At 40.8% G+C, this 24,390-nt stretch overlaps 1 protein-coding gene across 6 annotated transcripts in view; it reads left to right on the forward strand.

The window, feature by feature from the left end:
* The window catches only part of SEMA5A (semaphorin 5A), a 326,582-nt gene that overhangs the window by 60,108 nt on the left and 242,084 nt on the right, over window positions 1-24,390 (forward strand). For 5 of the 6 annotated variants that reach the window (XM_067291026.1, XM_067291025.1, XM_067291022.1 and 2 more), the window contains exon 2: window positions 19,112-19,207. The exons of the other annotated variant lie outside the window; for it this stretch is intronic. The gene's annotated coding sequence lies outside the window, so the exon portion shown is untranslated. The remainder of the gene's footprint in view (window positions 1-19,111; window positions 19,208-24,390) is intronic. 6 annotated transcript variants of the gene reach the window in all.

A 24,390-nucleotide genomic window follows, 5' to 3' on the forward strand; every position in this document is an offset into this window, starting at 1 on the left:
AGTCTGGCCCCATCCTCTTGACACCCTCCCTTCAGATATTTGTACACATTGATAAGATCTCCTCTCAGCCTTCTCTTCTCTAGGCTAAACAGGCCCAGCTCTCTCAGCCTTTCCTCACAGGAAAGATGCTCCAGTCCCCTAATCATCTTCTTAGCCATCTCTGCTGGACTCTCTCCAGTAGTGCCACATCCCTCTTGTACTGGGGAGCCCAGAATTGGACACAATACTCCAGATGTGGCCTCAGCAGGGCTGAGTAGAGGGGGAGAATCACCTCCCTCGACCTGCTGGCAACACTCTTCCTGATGCACCCCAGGATACCATTGGCCTTCTTGGCCACAAGGGCACATTGCTGCCTCATGCTTAACTTGATGTCCACCAGCACTCCCAGGTCTTTCTTGGCAGAGCTGCTTTCCAGCAGGTCAACCCCCAACTTGTACTGGTGCCTGGGGTTATTCCTGCCTAGGTGCAGAACCCTGCACTTGCCTTTGTTGAACTTCAGGAGGTTCCTCTCCGCCCACCTCTCCAGCCTGTCCAGGTCTCTCTGAATGGCAGCACAGCCCTCTGGTGTATCAGCCACTCCTCCCAGTTTGGTATGGTCAGCAAACTTGCTGAGGGTGCACTCTGTCCCTTCATCCAGATCACTGATGAAGAAGTTGAACAAGACTGGACCCAGTACTGACCCCTGGGGGACACCGCTAGCTACAGGCCTCCAGCTAGACTCTGTGCTGCTGATCACAACCCTCCGAGCTCTGCCATTCAGCCAGTTCTCAATCCACCTCACTGTCCACTCATCTAACCCACACTTCCTGAGCTTCCCTATGAGGATGCTATGGGAGACAGTGTCAAAAGCCTTGCTGAAGTCAAGGCAGACAACATCCACTGCTCTCCTCTCATCTACCCGGGCAGTCATTCCATCAGAGAAGGCTATCAGATTGGTTAGGCATGATTTCCCCTTGGTGAAGCCATGCTGACTACTCCTGATCACCTTCTTTTCCTCCACATGCTTGGAGATGGCCTCCAGGATGAGCTGCTCCATCACCTTTCCAGGGATGGAGGTGAGGCTGACTGTCCTGTCGTTTCCTGGGTCCTCCTTCTTGCCCTTTTTGAAGACTGGGGTGGTACTGGCTTTCTTCCAGCCTTCAGGCACCTCTCCTGTCCTCCATGACCTTTCAAAGATGATGGAGAGTGGCTTAGCAATGACATCCGCCAGCTCCCTCAGCACTCGTGGGTGCATCCCATCAGGTCCCATGGATTTGTGGGTGTCAAGTTTGCTTAAATGATCTCTAACCCACTCCTCCTCCACCAAGGGAAAGTCTTCCTTTCTCCAGACTTTCTCTCTTGCCTCCAGGGTCTGTGGTTCCTGAGGGCTGGCCTGAGCAGTAAAGACTGAAGCAAAGAAGGCATTCAGGAACTCTGCCTATCATGCCTTTTAAGTAGAGGGCAAAAGGGAGTCCTGCAATAATGAAGAGCCGTAATCATGGAATGTTCAGTTAACCATAGAAGAAACAAGCAACAAGGCAAAATGTTTCCATCTTCAAATAAAACCACAGACTATGAATAGAAGGGAGTACCAAGGAATAGTGAAACAAATTTGTCTTGTGTTATAAACGGTGATATTTGTGCTAGGTTTTTTTATGGCATCGTAGCAAAGAAGTGCAGGTTGGAATAGGAGAACAATAAAGGGATTTGAAGATGCTGACGTACAGCTTCTCTTAGAAGGGATTGAATGGGAGAAAGGCCTGATGATAGATGAGCAGGAGTGACTGGATGTAAAGGCAGGCAGGAAGTGAAAGTGGTGGCCGATTTGGGAGGAAGCGAGAATAGTCCGTGTAGGCCTTGAAAGGGAAGAACGTCAAATTTTGTTTTTAGCACAGCCGAAGCCTTCAGAAAAGGGGTGGAAGGGTGCCTTAGTGTAAAAGATGTGCTGCGACAATGTTTGTTTGCAGCCATGTGCTGAATGGTTAAGAACAGGTCACAGCTGTGTGTTTCATGGCCAGTGAGGGATGTTGCAGTAATTGCAGATCTTTTGCGTTTCAATTTTCAAGCAAGTCTTGCATGGATGGATATGAAAGACCAGGCTGTAAAAAAATATACGTGGGTAAACTATTCATACATTAGATAAAAGGTCTTGAGTTTCAGCTGCTTTCCATATTTTGGCATGAGCGAATGCCTATATGTAGTGTTCCTTACACTGATGTCTGTGTGTGGCCTTCATCTTCTCCAGCAAGTTGAACTATAGAGTGACTTTGACAACTACCTCTGTGTAAGGCATATAGTACACTAATTCTTTGTGAAAACGAGGTGGGAATGGCAGGGGAGAGGATGCTTTAGAAGAGTGTTTGCTGAGGTAAGAAGCTGTAACTGGGTTTGAAAGAAGAACATCCTTTCCACTTAAAAAAAAAAAAGGGGGGGGGGGTCTTTTAGACAATTATGCCTTCAGGAAGTACAGATATCTAGAAAATGGTTTTGTTTCTTGGAATGTTTCCAAGAAGTAAAATGCTAATTGTTTTACAAAGCAGCTTCAGGTAAATTTTTTCAACATTTTCAATGTGGCTTTAACTATGAGTTTCTAAAATTCAGCAGTAGTCACATTTATGCATCTTTTCACACTACTTTTAAAAAATCTTTCTTATTGCTGTGTGCAAAAAGTTTTGTGAAAGCCAGAAATAATCTATTGTTTCTGTAATCTTCATGAAGAAAAAAGAACCACAATAACTTTTTAATTTGAAGAGAAAATCAGTTAAAAAAAAAGTTATTGTGGTATTAAGCATGTGTGCCTTTCTTTTTACAAATGGGTCAGTTCAAACTTGTTTCTGTCCTCAGGTTCCCCTTCCTCCCTCAAACTTTTTTTTTTTTTTTTTTGCCTTAGAGCTTACTCAGCCCATGTGAAGTTTGGGACAAAGTAGTAGGAGGTTGGTAGTGGTTGAGCACATGTTCTGTGTTTTTCTAGATGTCCTGGCTGTCCTTGGTTGCTCTTGATATACTTAGGAGGAGAAAAGCTCTACTTTTTTTCTTTTTTTTAACCACCCTTCATTTTCCGTTTTAGCTCTCGAGAGGAAGGAAGGCTCGTTTTGCATCTGCTACCCTTCTGTTGGTCGTTTTTCATCTGGTTAAGTGCTGGACTATTTATGACTCTTACCAGTGCTTAGAGAAGGCTTTAGACTGCTAAGAAGTTGCTGTTTCCAGCCATCTTGCTAAAGAGGGTTTAGCTTTTTCAAAACCCCTATTGGAAAGTTTATGCACTTATGTCTGGCAAAGAGTAGCACCTCATACAGCTTCCCTAAAAGTCCTCCTTCCAAATGGCTGCTGCTAAAAAGGGAATGTCAAATCAATTCTGAGGACTACTAGTTAGGAAAACAGTGTAGATCGAACACAAAGCACTTTATGGTCCTTGTCATTCAGCCTTCCCCCCCCCCCCCCAACCTTTCTGGAGCAACGGCTGCTTTTTGTAATCAGATCTCCGTAAATTGTATTTTGTGACTGGCACCATAAGAATGGATTAGGGTTAAACATATTGAAGGTCATATGGTTAATTCCAAGAATTGATTTTTATTGTTTATGCAGTCATTCCTCCCAGCCTTAATTTTGTTTTTTTGGAGAAGAAATTTGTGCTGATTTCTGAGAAACTACTCAGGTTATTTGCATGCATGCTGCAGAGATAGTGGCCCTTTCTGTGCCTCTCTTTGCAGTATTTGCAGTATTTGCTTCTTGCAAATAGCAGGAAGTTATCTGTTCTGGTGAACACCTTGTACACTGCCCCTTTTGTTTTTGTTTCTGTTACCTCTCAGTTCTTGCCTTCAGTTTCCATGTTGTTTTGAGTCATGACTGCTTGTTTTATGTCTTTTTTTTCTTTTCACTTTTGTATGAAGAAATGATGGTTATCAATGGCAGTGTAGAATATGTAGCATTCAGTTCTGCACAAGTAATGGACTTTGATTTGCCAAATCTAGAAATAGAAGCTTTGGAGAAGGTGAATAGCCATCCAGTGAAAAAATTGTGTGTCTTGTCTTGGAAAAGTTCTGAGATTCTGAACTTTAATAAAATTAGGTCCTAGGCCAGGATGAAACATCATCTTGTGAAGAGACCTACTTTGCAAACCATGGAAGAAGCCTAAATAATATTGCAATGTGGGTGCATACATTTTAGAAAACTAAGGTTCTTTAAAATCTTGCCCTGAGAGTGTGGCTTATGTTCATTACTTTAATGCATGCTACCAACACTTTATTCGTAAAAATAATCAATTTGTTGATGTTAGATTCTGAAATAATTGTACCTGGGGCCTGTGATTAGAGATGAAACAGCTTGTCACTGGATCTTACATTGCAATTATCTAGTGATTGACTTGCACATTTTTTTTTATTATGGTAAAATATTTTAAGTGTTTTAAATAACCGTTTGGATGATTATGATCAGTAAATCTATCTGTCTGTGTTAGAATTATACAGGACATAGTGATGATGGGACATGGTGTTAGAAATAGTACCTACATCTCTCTTGCATATTTCTTCTATTTTGTGTATTATACCTATCCAAGCACACCTTGTAAAATAAAATTAAACGATCAACTCCTGTGTTTAGGGTGGTTGTTGTTGTTTTTACTTCTGCTTACTTAATCCTTGGTATTAAAATTGACATTTCTAGAGATGGGAAGACAGGTTGAGAAACATGGGTCAGGACGTCCATAGAAATGGCTGTAAATATTGTCGCACTTTGGGGCTGGACAGGACCAAATTTTGTTAGGTCTTCAGTGAGCGTCTAGTGAAATAAATGCTTGCTGGGCCATTTTTATTGACTTGCAGTCTTCTGTTATATTTTAAAAGTATTCATCCTTTCTGTTCTATTTAATAATCCATGACGTAGAAGCTGTCACGCTGCACATTCATTGAGCCGTTTGGCACTTTCAAATTGTTTTTTACCAAAAATCAGGAGGGAACTCGGATTGCTGTCTTCAGGATGAGGTACTAGCATTTTAAATTAGTTGCTGCTTTGAACAACTGTTGGAGAAAACTCTTTGCCTTCCAAAGTGTGGCAGGTAATATATTTAAGAGGAATTTTGGAAGAGTTGCCATGGTACTTTAATTTGCACAACCTTGCTATTCAGAAAAATATTTGAGAATTCCAGAAGACATCTCACCCTTGTCTTTGTTGTTCATTGAAGTGAGATCTTAGGGTTCTCATTAAGGAACCAAGATAAATAATGAAAAACTGCATTGTAAAATTAGGTCGCTAAAACAGTGCAATAAAACTTTGAGTGGTCTCTTAAAAGTGGGCCATGAGTCAAGGTTTACTAGATTAATTTTGTTTGGGATGTGGTTTATTGTGAATGATTTTGCATAAGACTTCAGAGATGCTGATTGCTGGGGTTTTTTGTATGTCTGAAGTTCAAAGAGCCCAACGTATGTAATGCATCCCAAAAACTAATCATTCCTCCAGTGAATCTTTGAGCATGTGTGTTAAATTCTTTGTTAAAGAGGAAGAACATCTAATATTTCAATAAATATCAGAGATTCTGCACCTCAGTGAATTTTCTTGAAGATCAAATGTAATTATTATCTTGCAAAAAGGAGCTTACTAATATCTTTAGGTAAGTCTATCTTAGGTCTGGAAAACTCGTTTGGATGAATAGGTAAAGAAGTGGAATAATGCAACTTGTCTGAGTTGTCAAAATTCATTCAAAGCCATTCTTTTGCAACAGATAATTCTCACCCGTTTCTTGTCTTACATGCCATTAGTTTCAGAAGGTCTTACAGCATTTTGTAATATATAATAAATAAACCCACTCCATGAAACAAATAGTTTAAAAATATAAATGTCTTAGAAGAAGGACTTAACAGATGAATGTTTTTCTTTCTTAGGATGGAACTATTGGAAATGTTACATTGATTAAAAATCCACTTCCCTCACTGCCTCTTCCAGTATTTTAAGGGCTAGCTTCATCTTGCTGCACAGTACCAAATGTCTTGCTTTTTGATTGTCAGCATTTCTTATGAGATGGAGAACCGGCTTCCTCATTAGTCCTTTGGGAATAATTATAGACATTGAAAGGCTGAAGCTGGAGTTGAATGAATTCCAGTCTTTTTTTTTTTTTCTTTGTGTGTGTGTGTGTGTGTGTGTGTGTGTGTGTGGAGAGCAGTGGGAATTCTTATAGCAACCTGAATGGAATTTTTACCATGGCTGCAGCTCTCAGCTCTCCTTGTTCCTTTGCTGCCAATGGGACAGCTCTGGCATCCTTAACCAATTTTATTCTCTAAGTAAGTGGACCACACATCAGAAGTAGGGTGTTGGCAAAAGTAAATTGAAAGAAAACCAAACAGCTCCCTTTGGTTATGCTGGTGCAAATGAAGGTGATGTTTGTTCTGAGACAATTTCTATCAAATACATTGTAAAGGTGTGGAATTATGTTTATGTCCTGACTTTTTCCACCTTTTCCGTTCTTTAAAACTTTGACACAAAGACAAGTAAAAAAGTATTTTAATAAAGGTCTGATCTAATCTGTTTGATAGAAAACAGGCTAATGCAGAACCAGAGAAGATGCCTGAAGGAATGGACAGTGTCACCGTACAGTTTATCAGAGAATCACAGAATGATTGCAGTTGGAAGGGACTTCTGGAGATCTTTTGGTCCAACCCCCTTGCTCAAGCAGGGTCACCTAGAACATGTTGCCCAGGGCCTAGGCAGACAACTTTTGAATGTGTCCAAGGAAGGAGACTCCACAGCCTCTCTGGGCAACCTGTTCCAGTGCTCAGTCACTCTCACAGTAAACAAGTTTTTCCTTATGTTCAGATGGAGCTTCCTGTGTTTCAATATGTGCCTGTTGCCTCTCACCCTGTCACTGGGCACCACTGAAAACAGTTTGGCCCCATCCTCTTGACACCCTCCCTTCAGGTATTTGTATGCATTGATAAGATCCTCCTGAGCCCTCTCCTCTCTAGCCTGAACGGTCCCAGCTCTCTCATCTTTTCCTCAGCCAGGATACCATTGGCCTTCTAGGCCACAAGGGCATGCTACTGGTTCATGGTAAACTTGTGGTCCACCTCCCAGGCCCAGGACTCCCAGGTCCTTCTCTGCAGAGCTGCTTTCCAGCAAGTCAGCACCCAGCCTGTACTGGCACAGGTGCTATTATTTATTTCTAGGTGCCGGACTCTGCACTTCCCTTTGAACTCCATGAGGTTCCTCTCTGCCCATTTCTCCAGCCTGGTGAGGACCCTCTGAATGGCAGCACAGCCTTCTGGTGTATCAGCCACTCCTCCCAGGTTTGTATCATCAGTGAACTTGCTGAGGATGCACTCTGTCCCTTCATCCAGGTCACTGATGAATAAGTTGAACAATACTGGACCCAGTATTGGCCCGTGGGGGACACTGCTAGCGACAGGCCTCCAACGAGACTTTAAGCCACTTATCACAACCTGCTGAGCTCTGCCATTCAGTCAATTCTCAATCCACTTCACTGTCTACTCGTCTGGCTGCACTTCCTGACCTTACCTATGAGTGTGTTATGGGAGACAGTGTCAAAAGCCTTCCTGAAGGCAGACAACATCCACTGCTTCCCTCTTCTACCCAGCTAGTCATCCCATCAGAGAAGGCTCTCAGGTTGATTAAGCAGGACTTCCCCTCTGTGAATCCGTGCTGACTGCTCTTGATCACCTTCTTAGTCTTTATATGCTTGGAGATGGCCTCCAGGATGAGCTGCTCCATCACCTTTCCAGGGATGGAGGTGAGGCTGACTGGCCTGTAGTTCCCTGGGTCTCCTTTCTTGCCCTTTCTGAAGCCTGGGGTGACATTTGCTTTCTTCCACTCCTTGAGCACCTCTCCTGCTGGCCATGATCTTTCAATAAAACTTCTGCTTGTCTAAGACTCGTAAACAAACATTGTGCTGGTCAGCATGTCTGTGTGGCCCCATGGGATCACTGGTGGGCCCCCTGGAACAAGCCCCAAGAGTGGTGTCCCAAGGAGTGGGCCTCTTCCGCTGGAGGCCCAAAGGGCTCTGCAGGAGGCAGGCCCCTTGGGGGAGTGCCTGGAGGGAAGCGGAGGCCCAAGAGGGAGGCAAGAGCTGTGAGCCCCCGTGAGAGCCCTTGCCCTCTGCTTGGTTGAGGTGGGACCTGACTCTGAGCAGGGCTGTGCAAGGCTGCTGAGAGGAAGCGCCTGTTGCGGCCACAGAAGGGAGTGGAAGGGCTGGAGAGTTGTCCTTGGTGTGTCTGGGGGCCTTTGGGGTGCCCTGGCTGCTGCCGTGTCCCATCCTGTCCGCAGTGTGTCCCTGTTGCCCAGGCGCGTGTTGTCTGGCAACCCGCTATGAGGCGAGGGGTGGGGGTGCAGCGTGTCACAGTGGTGGTGTGGGGTGGGCTGTGGTGGGGACGGGCAGTGGTCCCAGTGTCTTGGTGCTGGGCACGGGAGGAGGTGCTTGAAAAAAGCAGTGCTGTGCGTGGGCAGTGCCGGCAGCGTGGGGAGCTTGGGAGCGCTTGGAGGTGAGGCTGTGCCTTGGCTGGCAGGGCCCAGGCTGCCCTGGTGGTGCGTGCGAGCCAGGGCTGCTGGCAGTGTGCTGGGCTCTGTCCACGCAGGCTGAGGCCTTGAGTTTCCTCAGCTCCTGCCAGGACGTCCAGGCAGGATGGTGCCTAAAGGCGCGTGAGTGTTTCTGCTTGGTCATCTAGTTAACAGCGCTAGATGGGTTTGGGGTTTTTTATACAGTTTCCTCACAAGATTTCCCCTACCCACTTTGAGGAATCTGGATGGGGTGCTGTTTGGTATGAATAGTTGCTTTTATTGGCTGTTTGCATCTCGTTATGTAGAAGACACTCTTGAAAAAGGAGCTTTTTTTTGCTGTACTATTGTCAAAAAGAGGACTTTCGACATTTCTAAAGGCGTCACTCAGTAGGCTTTCAGGTCTATAGAGATAATACTGTGTTGATTGTAACTTTAGTTTTCATTTATTACTATAACTTTTGTTTTTATTATAAGATGGTTTTATTTATGAATTGCAAGCAAAGCAGTTAACCTTATAATGGTAAGAAATGTCTCATGTCCCAGAAAGATGTGCTCTCTTAGAAATTGTGATAATTACTGCCTTATTCAAAAACAACCAGAATCCATAACGCTTATGGCTTACCCATCAAAATTTGAAGTAACCAGTTGTCTGTGATGACTCTTCTCTTTTACAGATGCTTCATGAGATGCAGAAATGAGCCGTAAATTGGGAAGTTGTTAGGATATGGCAAAGAGCATTGTCTCTTACTGCTGTTTTAAGTTTGTAAAGCTGTGTAGACAGGAGCAAGATACTTGATGACAAGTTGATTACCCTGGCACTTGATGACTTGTCATACCCTTTCTATTTCAATGTTAGTTTTTGTTTATTTTCTCCAATGTTTCTGTTACTGAATCAAGATATTTTTCTTCACTCCTCTATCTTAACGCCTCAGATGTGGGCTGCTTTTGTATTTTGAGGCTCTGATGTTCTTTCACATTTATGGTATATATGAAAATAAGGCATTTTTTTGAGTACCCAGCATAAAAATAGATGATCTTTGTACTCTGTGAAAAGGAAGGCAACCTGTACAACAAACACCAGTATACAAGAAGTGTTTATTGTTTTTTTTTGTTTGTTTTTTTTTTTTTGAAATGAAGGCTCTGCCATTTAGTTGATAGGAGGCTAAGTAATTACTAACCTTTTGTTTTGTTTTGTGTGTATAAAGTCCATTCTAACTGCTTGGAGATTTACGATCAGTCCTCCATAGAAAGATCTGCATAATGAAGTAAAAATAGAATGCTCATATTTATTAACCCTGCTCTATTTGGTCTCTGACTCCAGAACTGCCTAGCTTTGTGTCCCAAACCATGCCGGCTGCCCCATCAGCTCTTTTCTCTACCTAGCTTCAGACTTGAAACACAAAACACAAGGCCTACAGGTATTCTGGGGAGGAACATGGTCTGACAAGGGAAAAGACAAACCTGTCAGTTTTATCTCAGTTGTAGCAATTTGCAAAACAGTATGAAACATTTCTTTTTGAAAGTTGGTAGAGGAAATTTTCTTCCAAATTGTTGCTGATCCCGAGCAGTGTCCTTATGAGAGTATTTCAAGGAATGAGGAGGCACTGTGAGATAGCTTAAAGTTACTGTGCAGAAGAACATATTTTAGCATAATATTTACGTATTCAGAATCTGATTTTGAGTAACTGGGGGTGTGTTTGGTCTGAGAGACGCATCCTCTAGCTGCAACCCAGTTAATACATTGAATGGTATCTGGACTCACTGGAGTAACCGACTCACTGGAGTAACCATCTTAAGTTAATTCTTCACCTAGAAACATATAGATGCAAACAAAGGCAAAAGGCATCTTCTGATGTTGTCGTCTTTTGTGTTTTATTGATTGGCAATTAGTGCTGACGGTAGTAGACTGGTTTTGGTTTCCTTTCCAGCACTGAGAAAGGAATGTGGGATAAGAAGGAAGCTTAAAAGGGAAAGAAGAAGAGAAAAAGGGAATGGAAAAAACAACACAAATGTTGGTTAGAAATTTTTTTTGGAAGAGAAGATTTTCCTATTCACTGAAAATCTTGGAAAAGCCAAATATTTTACACTTTTAAAAATATCCCAAAAGCATAAAAAAATGATTTTGGGGTGTTTTGTTATTGACAGGATAGTATAATTCTGAGACTAGTTCCAACAGTTGAATCATTTTAAATTGATTAAGATAGAGCAGAAAAGCCCCAAATATGTGAATTATCTATCAGAAATTTTTAATCTTTGTGAAGGCAGGAGCATCACCATCAGTCATCTTTTTCACAAGAGAATCAATGTGAAAAAGCATTGGGGGGGGACCCAAAGTCTTCTTAAAATGCAATTGCATCTGATCTGGAGCCGCAAGCAATATTTATATGCACATTTAGTGCATAGTATAAATAAAGCAGAAACTTAAAATAGTCTGGGAGTTTAAATGTTTTTTTTTCCCATTTCCTAATACATTCACATTTTTGTTTTATCTAATCTGAGATAAAGATCGTAAAAGACTTATTATTTTCAAAACTATATGTATTTTTTACACTGTTACTTTGTTAATATTGTGTTTAAATACCATTTTAACATTGTTTTTTCCTGGAATCATTTAGTATACCCTCCTGCATGGTCTAATTTTCGTTTACAGTCACTATGTGTCAATGCTGCCTCAAGCACAAGGGAATGGAGAGCAAAATTCATTTGTTCTGAAAAAGATCAATCCTTGTGGTAGAAAGTTAGAGACTATGTTAAGATATGGGATGGGTAAAGCACTGGCAAAGGTAGCATGGGCAACTACCTGTAGGCTCAGTGCATGTATTTAGCCACTGGTAGAGGTTTGAACTCTCTTCTCACACACAGCTTGAATATCTTGCAGAATTATCTGCAGTGCGCATCTTTTCTCTGTGTGGCATCATGTCAAGCTCTCCTGCCTTTGAAGGAGGATGAGATTTTAGAACATGGCAGCTTTTCTTACAGTCTTATTTATATTTCTGAAGGGAGGATCAGTTCTAACATTAGGATTTCCATATCAGGTCTGGGTGCTTCTTCTCTCTTCTCCTTGTTTATGCTATTTATCCCCATACTTGTTCTAGTAAAGTTTCAGGGACATGCTCTAGTGCAGATGCACTAAATCAGATGTCTTCTCCTTCATACATAATTACAAGTGATTGGAAAGAGCGGAATCACAGAAGTGCTTGCATACAGGGCATATCTCCTCCCATCCTGTCCTGGTAAGCAAAATCTTTTGTGTCGCAACTCAGTTAGCTGAATGTTGCTAAAGGCATTTATAATAGGAGTTTCCTGTCTGTCAGGCAGTTTGCTGCCTTTAGTTCTGTATGTGTTACTGATTTGTACTATTAATGGTGAATTAACATCTAAATTGTAAGTATTATATGGTGAATTGTCAAAGATACTGAGAGCAAATGCCAGATACTGAAGTAACATTGCATTTCATCCAGTAGAGCCCTCAGGATAATGTGCTTAATATTTTTACATACTTTCCTGCTTAAATTCCCACAAATTCTTTAGTGCTAAAACCCCAGGTCATCCCCAACAGCAACTCTCAAAGCCTCTCGCTCTCTTTTAATGTGTATAGTGCAGTTACATTTTTACACACAACAGGTATCTGAAGCAAATCTGAAATACAGGAGCAAAATCAGGTCCAGGTATTCTTGGGTGAATATGTATACCTTGGGTGAATATGTATGACGTCAGTGTGGCAAATGCAAACTGAGGCAAACCATGTTCTTCTGTGGCAGCTTTTTTCTAGTGAGTGGTTTAACTTTCAAAAGTAATCAAACAAAAGCAACCCAACAAAGCTATGGAGGCAGCATAAAATAAGGAGAATGTAGTTTGCCCTTTGGAAGTAAGGATACATTCTGCAAAGGCTGGAGATCCTGAGCAGGGGAGGGCTATGAAGGGAGGTTTAACAGTGAGCATGATGCAGAGTAATGGGGCCTGGGGTCTGCTTCCTGCTCTGTCATTTAAACCTGGTGCAATGCAGAGGATAGACATTTGCTTTTAATAACAGCTTATGATAAACTGAGGTGTGCAATGAAATTCTTGACAGCGATCCTAGTCATCCGTTTTAACTCTTCTCCTCCCCTAATTTTCTTAGTACTAAACAAAACAAAAAATAGTGCTCTGTTGCAGTCTGTTGAGAGCTGAGAAGGAGCTTGGCAGCTCTTATCTTGCGTGCCCTCGCTGGGATGATGCCTGGGACTGAAGTGTCTTTGCTTTGCCTGAGACATTCGCAATTGCTTCAGCACTGCAAGTGCTCTGGGATGTGGGAACGTGCATGCGGGTTGGGTGGCAGAGGGAGGGGACGGGCTTGTAGAGGACTGCCAAAGCATCGGGGGCCTTCACTGTGGATGGGGAAAGTATTTGGCCCGGAGTAAGAATATTTCAGAGAGGTGGTGGAATATGTCCAGATCACAGCCACCTTGTGGTTGTCTTGCTATCTCCCCAGCCACCTTGGAAAACAAAACAACGTTCAACTTCATGCAGAATGCAGAGGAGGAGAGCTACGCAGATTGGTGGGGATAGGGGGTGGCACCTGTCCGCTTGTGATTTGCAGTACCAGGGGGACTGTGCTGTGTGTTGTGGCTCTGGTGATAGATTCTGTCTTTCTGTCATGTGTGCTGAGATGAATGGAGAGAGAGCATCCGTCATTGAAAGAGAACAATCGAAGCCAAAAAATTAAGAGGAAGAATGTGAAAGCACTGTAGATTAAAAAATCCTCTTATTAATTTTCTCTCTTATTTTTCTAGCATATGTGATTCCAATATATTTGGGGTGGGGACTTAAATTGTCTGAAACTTGCTGATGTGTGTCCCACCAAAAAATCCCTAATATTATTTAAATCTCCTCTCCCCGTTTCCAAAATCAGACTTGGAATCCAATTTTTCCCTGATATATCACCGTTAAAATTAATAGGCTTACCCAGGATTTAATTTGGCCTCCTGTCTTTAAAGTGTAGTGGATATGGTGTTTTTTTTTTTTTTCTTTAATCATTTTGGAGCATTTAGATTACCAAAGTGGATCAGCCAACTTGTGGAATGAACTGATGTGCATGAAAATTGGCACAGTTGTTAAACACTGAACATTTTAATGGCATTTTGCTGGGGTATTATTACTTCAGCTGCACAATTATGGGAGCCCGCTGCATATTAGCAGATGCTTTCCTTGTAACCTCAAGCTATATGCACTGAGTTATTTTCTTCTTCAGACTATAATCTTCAGTTCTCCCAGACTACATATCATTTTTCTTTTTTTCTGTGTAGAAGTACATGCTGAAGATAATAGTGGCTGTAATACTTTCTGCATTGTTAGGCAGTGCACATTAGCAGCAGCTGCAATATTCAGGATTAGTCTTTTCATTATTTTTTGGCATCTGCAGTACTTATGTGAATCTGTTCAGTCCTGTTTCTCCAGAAGGCAGCTGGGCTCTGATTGAGAAAAAGCGACCATAAAGTTGCTTTTCCAGAAGTTGTCGCTATACTCGGGAGTTCACCCTTAACTGGAACTGCAGTTTTCACAGTGCGGCTCACTGAGATATTTTAAAACTTGCGTCTTATTGAAGTAAACTGGGATATATTAAAACTTCAGTTCTGAAACAGCTGTGTATTGTCTTCCCATTTGATAATGGTGAAAGAGGGACAAAGTAAGGCTGCACTACAAATCACTTGTTTAGCCAGGAATACAATCCAGGTTTTATAACACCAAACATCCTCCTTGGTCCACTAGTAAAGAGATGTGTCTGAATTAAGCATACTACAGGAAATATATCAGCTGGTATCCTGCAGTAAAAAAATGTCTTTCAGAATAGTTGGTTTAAAAAAAAAACAAAACCTAGGTAGATATTTTCCTGTTTTTTTTTTTCTTCTGAAAGGTGTCAGTGATCTAAGTTTCATTTGAATATTTTAAAAATCTTTTGCAAAAATTAATGAATCAAACTATCACATAAAACTTAATATATTAATATGTTGTTACATATCTAAAAATGCTTTTGGCTAGCATTTGTCTCATATGATGTCCTCACTTTTGTTTTGACCTTTCTTAGCTTACTTGTCCTCTTTGGAAAATAAAGTAGCAGTGTTCTGGTTAATGAAAGAAAGAGAGTGACTCTTTTGGGTTTTGTGCAGACTAACGTGTATATTATAGGGTTTTCTGGTTTGTTTGTTTTTCCTAAATTGGCATAGATTCTGAAGAACTTAAATCTCACTGAACACCACATAAGATTTACATGCTAACATTAGCTTTGAGTATGAGGCTTAGGTTCTGGGATCAGTTAGACAGGAGATGAAAACTTGGTAGCATTCGAGAAGAGAAGTAACTTCATATTCCATGGGCAGCTTCTCTTATCAGAGCGGATGCAATAATGTTGAGGATGCTTTTTTTGTACAGGTGGAAATGGTGGAAGAGATAGAAGCAGCATAGTACTGCATTTTGGAGAAGAATGGAGATTCCTTAAGATGGTTATACAGTTTCCTTCCTGCAGTATGCAGTTAGTCAGAAAGCCACAATGACAAATTTTGTCACTCTAAGAAGAATAAATACTTTTCAGAGAAAGTTTTGCTCTCAAACTCAGAGATCAAAGTTGTATCAAAACTGATCAATTAAAAAAAAAATTCAGTTGTGTAATTTGCAGGAAGTTAAAGACCACCTTTTCCCCCCTACCTTGAAGTTATCATGAAAAATATTACTTCAGTGTGAGCAAGAACACAATAATTTCTCCTTTATTTCCATTTTTCTCCACCTCTATTATTTTAAAAAGGATAATTCTGTTCACTTTGTCAGTGTTCTTAATAACGCATAATTCTTTAAAATGTACTATTCTGGCAATTGTGGTGGTGGTTTTCGGCAAGAGTTATGCAGTGCTTTTGAACTAGAGCTCGGTGGTGATTAGTGAAAAGGTTAAATTTACACTAACATGTCTTGACACTTTGACTTAGACAGAGTATGAGTAGGCTGGGCAAGTTCAGCAGCTTTTAACATACTATTATTAGTCATATCCCTGCAAAACCAAGTAAATGTTATGTCATTCAGTTTTATAATTTCCAACCAGAGAACTCTGGCTGACTGGTGACTTCACATATTTTGATCTGTGCTTTCCTTGTCAGCAATACATTTCCTGCCCTGGAACTCCAATCTCTACATTTGTTCTTATTTTGGCTTAATAGAGAATAAAGAGGTACTGTAACTGGAGTTAAAGCTGTGGATAATTGAGGAATCTGATTTTCCTTATCAAGCCCTTCCATTCCAGCAGAACTGGAAGAAGGGAACCATGACCAGTACTATACATACACATCAGCATAAAGAATATGACCAGTGCTCTTATTCCTGGGAACTGGCATAGTATACACAGCAAGTTTGCTTAATGGGACTCACTTTTTTTTTTTTCCTGCAGAGATGCTTTTCATATGAGCAGTGAGTCTGATATGTTCCGTTTATGTTGAATTTACTCTGTATGTGCCATAAGTCTGACAAAGTCTGGATGAGTCAGATCTATTGCCTGTGTGATTTGCCTGTGAGAGCATGTATATGTGTGTGTGGATATCTGAGTTTCTTAATGCCTGGAGCAACAAGGCAAGAGCATTTCAAATGATTGGGTACTTGGAAGTACTCCTGTTTTATCCAGGTGTGATTTCTGAGTTGAACCAGAAGACACATCTGTGAAAACCTGGACATTTCACAGCCCTGAGCATGAATAGGGAAGTGGTTTTTACCACTCCATACTTTGGCCTTCTGTTTGGAAACTTGTGTCCTAAGGGTCTTTGCCTGTTTGGGAGTTGTGAGTGTGTCGATGGGTTCTGGCAAGTTTCCAAAGGTGGCTCCTGGGACATGAAGGAGAACACTGTTGATTTTCATTCTCTCTGTGTTTTTTTTTTTCTCCTAAAAATTCTTAGATGTATTTTGTTTTTATTTTGCTCAAAAGCATATTGTGGTTTGAAATGGCATATAAACAAAATGCAGCATGGTAAGAAGGGCGTTCCTATTTCTTTCATGTTCCTTGTGGCTAGACTTTAGCTTTAATCATTGCCATCTTTCCACTTGACTTCTTTAGTTCAGCAAATATGCTGCATCTGATGAGATCTCCTTCCTTATCTGAGGACCTCTTCAACATGGAAAGAGAAAGAAACAGAATCTGTTTCTGTCAGTAATATTAGCTAGCACCTGTTATAAGGAGAAATGTTAGTTTTTGTAGGAGCAGAAGGTTGTATACAGCAGCTGTTCTAGCCATTCATCCTTGATTCATCCCTGCAAGTGGGATATATTTGCATAATGTGGGCGTGTTTTGGAGGAGGAGAAAAATAGGGAGGATGTTTCTCGTTGTTGTTGTTGTTTTGTTTTTTCCTTCTCCATTTCAGTACTCATTCAGGTCTGACATGATTTTCTCTCTTGCTGCCAGATAGCAACAAAACCAAAAAGTGTCTGATTCATTAGTACATAAAGTTTGCTTTTGTGTGCTCAGTTCTTCTCCTGTGCTATGGTAAAGAGTGGGAGCACTGAAGTGGGCAAAACACCCCCTTCTCCCTAATACTCTGAAGCTATTAACTCTAGGCCAATATCATCAACAAAATCACTTTGGCAAGATGCTTTAACTCGAGTTACAATGTCTGTGGAGCAAGCTGTGAGCGCTGGCAGTCCTGGGAAAGCAGATGTACTGCGTTAAGAGCTGTAAGGGAGGCAAGACATGAACTTGTAGAAATCCAGACTTTACTTTACTTTTGGTTTCTCTGTGTGTGTTCTCCCTAAATCACTAAGGTGAATTCAGAGTTTGCTTTCAAGTTTTGTTTATGTAATTGTTAAGATTAGATTAAACTCGTTGCTAGAATAAAAGTTGAAACTTTTATGTAGAAATCCAAATCATGAAATGAGTGGTGAGGGGACAGTGGGAGGGTTGACGTGCATGTAGAAAGCACTGATATTGCCAAGTTTATTTAAAAAAAATTGAGGTGTATAGCCTTCTGTGTAATGTTTTGAAGCCTAAAAATTCAACTTCTCATTCTGGTGTAGTGAGCGTATGCATAGATCGCTGGATTACTTTATCTTAGAGACATGATGCTTGTAGTTGCCTGCACAGCTTTATGAGTAACGGTTATAATTAATTACTCGACACACTGAAGGGCTCTCAGTACTTTGTCATCAGTGCATGCAGGTGGCAGGTAGTTGGGTACTGCTGACTGAGGCATTCGATTATTTCCTAGTGCATAGTAATATAAAAAAAGCAGAACTCTCCTCTCCCAAGGTTTAAATTTGCCCTTGCCTTTCTGAAAAGTGGGAGGCAAAGAGAGGGTGATGCGTTGGCTTCTCAACAATACTAAGCTTCAGCTACCACCTAGATGCTGCAATTCAAGATGACCTTCCCTCCTTTTAGCTTCAGTTGATCCCCGTGCTGTAAAGACACCATCTAAATCTGCTCTTGGCAGCTTCTGCAGCAGTTTGACATGGCCAGGTTTGGTGGAAGGGTGTGTGTGTGTGTGTGTGTGTGCATAGGATATGAATTTGTAGTTTAGAAGGAAATAAGTAAATGATAAAAATCTCAAGTACTTGGTGATAGCGAGCAGGGTGTTGGTGAGAAAATGTGGCATGGTTAACGTAGGTCCCTGGCTCTTCCTTAGCTTGCCTGGAGAGTCCTTCCTGCATATGAGAAGTTTCCTTGGTACAGAGAGTTTTTATGCAGTACTGCTTAGGTATTCAGTGAGTTTCTTGAGACTTTCACAGGTCAGAAAAGCATTGGAAAAAAATGTGAGCGCTTTCAGTCACCTAGTTTAGTCACTCTATTTAAGTGAGTAAACAGTGACTCCTGACAGCCTCATGCCTTTGATTAGGTTCAAGGGTGAACTGGTCCTTGTTAGTAACTTGGTTCCGTGCCAAAGCCTTTCTGAATCAAAGACATGAACCCTTGAATTAGGTAGACTCTTACTGTCTTTCACTTGTGAAATACCTTTTTGTTGAAGTGCATTTTGCTGCTGTATGATTCTTGTCTTGCTGTTTCAAGTAAGACAGCAATTGATTGATCAGCAGTACATTTTCTGTTTCAATAATGAAAAAAAGATAATTTTTTGGATGTTTATATTGATTTTATTTTTGGTTCTTACAATGGGTTAACACCTTGAAGTGTTCTTAATGATTCATCTATTTTTTTATGTTTTTATTTTTTTGGTATTGTTTTGAGACCTTAGACAGTAACAGCATTTTTCTCTTGAACTTTTTCCAGTTTGTGGGAAGGTGAGTGAATGCTGAAGTTCTGCCTGCCTGAATTTTGTCATGGATTTCACTCAGGCCCACATTTCATCCTGTATTTGAGGCCTGTTTAATTTGAACAGTGCTTAGGGCACCAAGGGAAATGTTGAGAGTTTTTCTCAAATTCATGTCTCATGGATTTTATTAATTCTTTGACCCCTTTTTTGATTCTCGTCACCACCCAATCTGCCAGTTATTTTAAAGGATGATTTTTTTTTCCTGACTCTTTTTCTGTTTGGTTCATTACAGGGTAGTTGAATGCCTTACACTTCTGATTTATTGTCTTGAAATACAGATGTTTTATGACTTCTGTAAGTGTCTGAGAACTGGCGATGAGCTGTCTTTTCAATACTTACTATTTCTTTGTTTCCTTATGACCTAGGAGCTGATGTGATAGAGCTGGTACCCACCTGTGCTAGGCTCTGCGCAAGCACAGATCAGAGGCAGTAGACGATTACAGAGTGATGGTGACTAACAGGTAGGTAAGAGACTGTATTTTGTTCAGTGGGTAGGCAGCGGTGTCATGGACAGATTGTAAGATGCTATCTGGAAAAAAGGTAGTGAGACAGCTTTTTAGGTCTTTACAGGTATTCTGCCTCTCTCTCCTCCCTGGGAATGGGAGGAAGGCAAGAAAAATGGAAGCTGCCATTCTTTCTTCTTCGCTCTCTCAAATTATGCTCTACTTCAAAAAGGGAAACTGTGTAAAAGTGAGGATGCTTGTTTAAAGAAAAGCTGAAAGGACAACTGTAAGAGTAAAATGTTTGCAGGTGGCAGAGATGCTGTTTCAGGATGCTATTTTGGAGGCTCCACACAAATGCTGAAAGCCTATAAAAGACTTAGGAAAAGGAAGCCAGTATAGCTAAATGACAAGGTACAGGGGACTAGTAAAAGCAAGAAGACACTCTTACAAAAGCTGAGGCTATATCCAAAGAAGGAAAATAGAAACAAAAAACCCCTATCAGGCTAAACATAAAATTAATAGATGCTTTTTTCAAGCAGAAGATAGCAGGAGGCCTGCTGAAGAGTCTGTGGGGCTTATGTCTGATCACATTATAGAAGAAGTGATCTAAGATAAAACTACAGGAGAAAACTAAATATTTAAGTTTTTTACGTGTCTCTGCTCACCCTTGAAATGCTTGGGCTGGATCTTGTTTTGGAACCTGTCTTATGGGAGGCTTCTCAGGTTGTCTTTGTCCACTGACGGCATTTGTAGGAGAGTTTATGGAGCAAATTGAATGTTCCCAAGTTAATAGGACTAGATGCAACTCACCCAAGGCTTTAAGGAACTAAAGGATGAAGTAGACCAGCTACAGACTGTGGTGTACAGCCTCTTGCTTAACAGGGTCTCAGCAGCTGAAGATTTGAAGTTGTCTAATTTGATGTTAAATATTAGAAAGTATTCATGGGGGATCTGAGAACCTACAAACCAGTAAATCTCATGCTTAAATTGAGTGGATTAATTAAAAAAAGTAAAAAGATTAGATTAGTGGATGTTAGAAGGGTCACTGGATAAGTGTGACACAAATACTGTGAAAGAATTGACTTCTGTAAAGTGAACCCTGATGAAGAGGGGGCTTAGAGACAAGCTAATACTAGCCTACAACTGCTTGAAGGGAGATTATGAGGATGACGGAGCCAACAGGTTTAATAGCGTGTGGTCAGTTCTCATAGCGGTTAGAAAGCACCTGTGGATTTCCACAGAGATCTCTGTGGGTGCCCACGGGGATCATTACAGTCATAAATGGTTTGGAACAGAGAGTGAAGGGTGGTAATGGTTTTTTTTCTGGTATTAAGTTATTCAGGGTAAAAGAAGAAAGGGCAGAGTGGAAAACTGCTGAAGAACCTTACCAGGCTAAGTGGCCATTAAAATGGTGGGAGACATTCAGGGTCAATACTTGCAAAATGTTTTGAGCTGGCCCTTGCCAGGCAAGAATGAGGTCTTGGGATTAGAAGCAGTAATTTCATGAAAAAAATCATCTCAGTGCTTAATAGCAGTCAAAAAGCAAATTTATGTCAGAAATAGCTGTGAAAAGATAGAGGTGAAAATGTCATTATTCCACTCTCTAAATTGATGGTGTGTTTGTGTCTTGAATACAGTGTGCAGTTCTGGTTTCCCTTTCTCAGAAAAAAGTAGAGTAGAAGTGGAGAAGGCTCAGAGAAGGGCAGCAAGAATGATCAAGGCACAGAACAGCTTCCATGCAAAGAACAACTAGCTAAGAACTATCTTTTTCTAGGTTGGAAAAGAGACAGTAGCCAGATGATAATGCTAGAAGTCTACAAAATCATGAGGTGCGTGAGGAGCATGAATCGGAAATTACTGTTTAGTACCACCTTATATTTGTAACAGAAGAACTATTGGGTAAAGCAGGCAGGTAGCAACTTGAAAGCAAGGAAAGAAAATTGCTCTTTGCCCAAAATGTAAGTCAGCTCTGGAATTGCTTGCTACGGGATGTTGTGCATGCTGCCTGGTTATAAAAAGCTGCGGAGCAAAGTTAAAAAAGAAAAATAAAAATCAGAGCTGACAAATACAAAGATACTACATCTAGGTTAGGAAGCTATTTGCTGCAAAATGTAGAAAAGTTGTGAGGCATGTGTTTTTGGGGTGAGAAGAAAAGTATATTTCTGTGCAATTACTCTGTTTTTTTTTCCCCAGTTCCCAAGGACTCTGTTTTTGGCTGCTCCTGGAGACAGGCGACTGGGTCAGAATGGATATTTAGTTTGAGACAGTGGGGTCCTTCGTTCAGGCCGAACACCCAGGCTGGCCCACTAGGGCCATTCGTATGCACTGAGTGTTTTATAAATAGCAAGGTTGCAGGGTATAGTCCCAGCAGAGAAACCTGGTAGACACATTAAAAAAAAAAAATGCCAAGCTGTTATGTAATTTGAGGTCCTGTGCTGCACTCAGACTTTTCCCTCAATGTAAAATGAATGTGTTTTAGCTTATTTTGGCATTTGATAAATTACAATTAAATTAGTCTTAATGTGTTCAAGCTGTTTCCCTGAGAGTTCAGTTCCTAGTCCAAAATCTCACTTTTTTTCTGACTGTGTTCTCTGTCTGATTGTGTTCTCTGTACAGACTGTACTGCCTGCCAAAGAGAGAGGAATTACTAGAATACCTTTTCTCACTACATTAGTCCTAGTGACACACATTTCTGTGCGGAGAGGGTAGATTTTGAGGGGAGAGATAAGCGAGATGAAATGACAAAGCCTGGAAAGAGTTCAAAGAGAATGAGAAAAGAATGGTAAATTTGGAGATACTTCTGGGTTTGTGAATTTGCATGAGAGGCAAAATGTTAGAGTTATATTATGAAGGTTAAAAGAGAAAAGATAAAGGCTATAGAGTTGCATAATGACAGCAGTTGAAATGGTGAAAAACAATAATGGGTGCTGGAGGAGAGAAAGTAATAGAAGATGATTAGTGAAAAATGAGTAATTAATAAAAAAAAAAAGAGGGACTTGAATAGGAAGTCATAAGTAAGGATGAAAAACTACTGGAGAAAGTTTTTAAGAGTTAACAAAACATGAAGTGAGGACAGCACAACTCCAGGAGCTTAGAAAGGAGCAGATACTGAGAGTAAAAGAACCCAAGTCTGTGATTTTGATTCAGTGATTCATGGACTTGATCTGGATGGATCCATGAAAGCAGCAGAGACTCTTTAAATTTGCTGTAGCAGTAGCTGTACTTCCCCAGGAAAGTTTTCAAGGGGTCTGCAAATCAAATAAGATGGGAGAGGATAAAAAGGTCTTTTCATTAGATTAGAGAAAGTTTTTGCTCTTGGTAAAGAAGAATTTTGGTAAAACAGTAGCAGAAGCAAGACTAAAGCAGCTGAAATGGGGACTTCAAAGAATTCTAGGCAACACAGCCCAAAATGGCGAAGACCAAGGTGACATGAATATTTCAAGCAATAATGTGCTGAAAGTCCTGACAAAAGAGCATTTTTTCTTGCAGGGGATGCAAGGGTATGATTTTTACATGGGGAATGATAAGAGTAAGAACAGTTACAAGGGAAAAAGGAAGAAAAAAAGAAATTGCTGTGTCAGCTGCTTCCCAAACAGCCTGTTTCTCTGAGCTCATCGACGAGGGAGATTCCTTCCTTGTGCCCTTTCTGCCTGTGCGTCTTCCTTGGCGTTCGTGCGCTGTGCAGGGAGGTTTGCCTTTGTGACCAAGCTTGGGGAGTTGCAGCAAATGCAGCATAAAAATGAAAAGCTCATGATTATTTGTTGATTTTATGTTTAAAATTTACCTGCATTGCTTCAAAGCAGTAATAGCAAGTTCAGGCTGGAATGAAGGAACTTAATGCTCTTTCAGGAGCTCCATTTCTGGTATATAATATAATTGCAGACCACTGAGCTGCAAACAGCTTTGTACCAAAATGATGAATTGTGCTGTGCTTGACACTGAATATAAGGTGAAGGAGGATCAGAAAGGAATGGGCTGTGGTCACTGTGTCTAATGGAAAGATCCTTTGTTTCTCACTGCAGAGAATGAGCCTCTTCCCATTAAAGCCTGTTGTTAAGTCCCTAAGATTAATGGCATCTAGAAGCTGGGTCTTAATACCTGGTGTGAAACTAAATGGTCTTTGATTTATAACTTTTAATCTCCTTTTTAGCCTTGGATATCTAATTAAGAATAAGGTTCTCTGCACCCATCTCCCCAAGCTCACCCCTCCCACCCCAACATCATACTTGCTCTTCTTCCTGTCCCTGGGATGCTGCCTTTAAGTATCCCAGATGTCTCTCAATTGCCCTAACTCTCATGAGTTGCTTTCCCCTGTCTAGATTGTTGAAAATGTCAAAGAATTTGCAGAAAAGGGCACTGTTTTTGAGACTTGGATGTCTCTGTTGCTGCAAGTTCTGTGCGTATGTTTTACAGGACATTGACTTTTGTACCTGCAATGTGCATTAGCACAGGGTGTATAATTTGTTTGCTATAGAAGCCCTTTTCTACAACAACACTGAAAGAGGTTTGAGTTATTTTTCACTCAGCTTCAGGTTGCATCTTTATGAAATATTTTGTGGAATCCACTGTTGGAAAACATGCAAGATTGACAGCTCTGGAAATTGAAATCCTTATTTATCCATGGACTAGATAGCGCAGCCTAGTTGGTGTAAGCTCTGTATCTTGGCAATGTGATTCATGATGAACCTGCTGAGATGACCTCTGTTTCAGTTATTTACAGAGCACTGAAGGTATGCAAATATTTTTGCACAGTGAGAGAGCCATGTTTCAATTTGTGCTTTCATTTCTTTATATATATTATGATTAGTACAATATAAATACAGGTTTATATCTTTAAAAAGCAAAGGAGTATGAACTCCCACTGAAGCACCTATGTAAAAGAGATGTGCTTCTCTGTAGTTCTATGATATCCCTAGAAACTGATATGGCTGTAGCGATCGAACTAATAAATGTTAAAATGTGATCTTTTATATTCAAAAAGGAAACAATTAAAAAACTCAAATATATCATGGTGACTTTAGGAATACAGCTTCTCTACTAGGTCATTCATGCTAGGAGCCTCTTGCTGCGTTCCCGTCTCTGCATTTGGGACTCTTCAGGAGCACACGGGTCCCCTCCTCTCTTGACGGTGAAGCATGCTGCGGTACAGCATAATCAGCTCACCATGCGAGATGATTTCTGTTCCTCCTCTTTGCTAAGCT

The sequence above is a fragment of the Apteryx mantelli genome, chromosome 2, assembly GCF_036417845.1.
Source record: "Apteryx mantelli isolate bAptMan1 chromosome 2, bAptMan1.hap1, whole genome shotgun sequence".
Classification (NCBI taxonomy): domain Eukaryota; kingdom Metazoa; phylum Chordata; class Aves; order Apterygiformes; family Apterygidae; genus Apteryx; species Apteryx mantelli.